The following is a 3,843-nucleotide window of genomic DNA, read 5'->3' as shown; positions in this document are numbered from 1 at the left end:
TCAAGTGTTTCWGAAAGGTACTATAACCTTGACCAAGACAGGAAGCTTTTGGAAGCAAAACTGCAGTTTTGTTTCTCAGAGAAAGTCCTTGGCTTTACTCCCAAATTCCTGAGAAGGCTGTTACTCATAGCATCAAACAAAAGGGGAATTTTTGACAAGTTTTGTGCTTGAGTCTGTAGAATTTGCTCACCCTAATGGACAATGCTGCATTTTCCTTTGCATTTGTCTGCTTCCACTGAGTGTAAGCAGGCCCTTAGTTACCCTTCAGCTGACTAGTGTCAATGATAATAGCAATACATTTTTATTTTTAGACCCCTCAAATCTAAAGGCAAGTTAGCTCTGCACATGTATGCATGCACACACAAATGTAAGTAATATGTGAACATTTCCAAAGGACAACAAGTCCTTTTGGAATAGTAATGAATAGAGAAATCATCTTGTGCCCTGCATGAGATAGGTGCATTTCAAAATTTTCCTGTATAGCTTCCATGAAAATTGGCCCCTAAGCAAGGGTGTGAGTCATTGATGAATACAGCTCTAAGGCTTCACGCTGTGCAGCAAGAGCTGTAAAAGGCATTAGAGGAACAGAGGGGAGGAGGAGGAGAGAGAGAGAGGGTTAGGAGGTTATTAAATAAAACCTGGTAATGGTTTTACATGAACATTTTCTGAGCAGTGTTTGGAGAAGGCATACCCCGCCCCACCGGGCAGCGCCTTTGCCGGRCGGGGCACAGAGGGGCTGCTCTGCCCCTCCACAAATCACTGCTGCCTGTGCCAAAGCCATTGCTCTCACAGCTGCCCTCCCTGTGCTTGCTGCAAGCTCGGGTCCTACAACTCAAATAAATTACCCAATGCCACATTGTCTCATAGTAACTTTTCAAATGAATATTGCAGCAGAAGGATGAGTTTTTTTTGTCCTCTGCACCCATAAAAGCCACTGCTCTGTACCAACAATATCACAGCCTTTGCCAGCACAGCTATGAAAAAAGTATACAACAGGCCAAAGAGAACAAATTTAAACTTCCTCAGACTACAGAGGTATTTGATTTTGGCCCATAACTGTATTTTTTTTTTTCACCCAAGACCAATGTCTTAAATTGCTGTTAATTTTTATTATTCACTGGATAGCAATAGAGTAAACATAACTGGTAACACATCAGACCTGAATAATGAGCAATTCTCCTTTTCATGCAATTGTGCTTCTCCTACCCAAGTCGGGAGATCCAGGTTTCAATTAAGACATTGTGTTTTCAGTCAACTCTTCAGTCATTATCATGCCCGAGCCTCCATCCTTCATCAAACTTCCTGCATRTTCTGATCTCACACTCACTTGTGTGGTCCCCTCAATCTCTCTTCCTATTTTTGCTTCTTCCATTGTGTCAGCAGCCTTAGTGCACCCATCTGAAAGAGAAGATACAGTGTGGGCCATTACATCCCATTATCAAACACCCTGCCACTTGCAGGTTCACATGGGAAATTGATTACAAACAATGATTAACTGACATCAACTGGCTACACTGGGCTAGTTACAAATAATCCAATAATCCCTTAAATTAGTCCTTTTTTTCAGGGGATGGCTTAGATGTACAGTCAGGAAATTTTTTTTTTCTCATAACAAAAGTATCACATATCAGAAATAAATTCATGATTGAAATCGTTGTTTTCACAGAGATAACAGTTGAAGGAGATTGGGAGCAAACAAAAATGATTTTTTYAACAGGTACAAGAGGAGCTTCAAGTCTTTTAAAGGCCAGAAATAGTGGGTTTACATTTAAATCTTTTGAACAAATGAGGTCAGTGGTCTAYGTAAGTGAAAATTCAACCCAAAAAGAATGTTAACAGGAAAACAGTTTGTCATGTTACAAGTACTCCTGCTCCTCTAACACCTTTAAAAATAAAAAAATGTAATTTAAAAAAACAAAACAAAACAACTTTCTCTGGGTGTGTATATGTTTAAGAACAGGAATTTTATATTCCCTTTTAACTGAATAGTCTGTAACTAASTGGTGCTATTTTAAAAAGAGACACCAACAAATCCCTTCTGAATCCACAGACATGCAGCACCATCTGGTGGATTAGCACGTCTGGCTAACAGTTCTGCATTTACTGAACACATTTCCACACACATTTCCACAGATTTATTTCATGCATGCATTAGGGCACGTGTTTATAAATTAGCATTTGTTTTTATTAGGAGCTTTGCTTTGGGAACAGGAGTGATCGCTCACCTAATAACAGTTTTGCAATAATTTGCTTTCTTCTTCTCTATATGTTCTCACGTTCTTTCACACACAAGCTCTGCTTGGACAAGATTATCAGGTGCTCATCACTGCAATGTCACAATGTATTACAGGTGTCAATTTAAACCCCCTGCAAGGCAAGTTGCATTTATTCTTCACATACTGTGAGTAAAAGGAGGTTCCCATTTTGGGCAGGAAAGCAAGGGGCCCCTAATATGWACACAGGGATGTGCCATTGTCATCTCTGCTGTCTCTCTAGTAGCTTGTAGTGTCTTTGGAGTTCCACCTTTCCWTTCAGCCAGGTCACCTCGCTGCACTCTGCAGTAGGTGGCCCTTGGCACAAGACCCTTGAAGGGGTCAAAAGGCTCAGTCCTTGGCAGGCCASGCACTCACCCAACACTGTCCAAGCAGCTGAGGCTCCCTCCTTGTCATCACAMCACTGCACTCATCCCTTTGTGCTTAACCCCATTTCTGACACAGCACTGCAAGTTGCTGGTGCTAAGATTTCACCTTGAAAAGCCACCTGTCTACACATGCCCATCTTGTAGGAGTCTCCTCCATGGATTCTAGAACCAGGAACTTTGCAGCARTCTGAATTTTTTTTCTATAGAAGTTTCCCTTCTTCTTGATGACCATATAACTCAGCTGTTACCCTCCTGCCACTGATGTCCACACTGATAATGTAGGTCCAAACATCCCACATTTCTCTGGAAGGCACAGCCTGTACTCAGCACATCATTCCCACAATCAGACACTTCATTACTGAGCGGCAGAGTGGGAAAGTGTACAGCAGATCAAAACACAGGACACTGGCCATCACAACTTCACACATGCCAGAGGGCAAACAGGAAGGTGGCAGGAGGCTGCTTGATGCCAGTTACAGTCTCAAGACACTCTGTTTTCCTTGCTTCTTCAAAAATATTATCCAGCACATCTTATAAGCATCCACAGCCCTCCATGCCACGTAAGATAACAGAGGTAAAAAAAGATCTTCCTGACAAAATCTGTATTTTTTTCACAGGTAGCTTGAGGCACTGAACCCTGTACCATTTCTCTTTTTTCAATAAACTTTTGTTTCCATATGATGTTTTCCCTTTTTCTTACAATACTTTAAGAACAATTCAGTACTTTTCTCAGGGGATGATCAGTGAAGGGACCAGCAATAATCTGCACAACACCACAAGTCACCATTTTGGGGAGTCCTCATCAGGCCTGACTTTCACTGTTCTTCATCAAGATTGTTTCTGCATCAAGACTATGCTTCCTTTTTTAAGGAACTTCTTACAAGAGCACGTAGCGACAGGGCCAAGAGGAACGGATTCAAACTATAAGAGAGTAGGTTTAGATTAAATATTAGGAGGAAGTTCTGTACTGTGAGGGGGTGCGATGCTGCCACAGGGTGCCCAGAGAATASGTGGAGGTGTKCAAGGCCAGGTTGGATGGGGCTCTGARAGCCCTCCCAGACACCTGTCAGTCGGTGTCACCAGTGGCAGGAGGTGTCACCCCAGACCCATCCGGTGTCCCCGGTGTTAGATGAGCTGCCCCGCTGCCATCCCCAGCCCCGGTGCCGCCGTGTCTCGGGCGCCCTCAGGCAACGGAGCCGGGG

This window comes from Malurus melanocephalus, unplaced genomic scaffold (genome assembly GCF_030028575.1).
Source record: "Malurus melanocephalus ecotype Western Australia unplaced genomic scaffold, MMel_1.1 scaffold_75, whole genome shotgun sequence".
Taxonomy (NCBI): Eukaryota; Metazoa; Chordata; class Aves; order Passeriformes; family Maluridae; genus Malurus; species Malurus melanocephalus.
The sequence above is the reverse complement of the archived record's forward strand: the minus strand, read 5'-3'. Positions refer to the sequence as shown.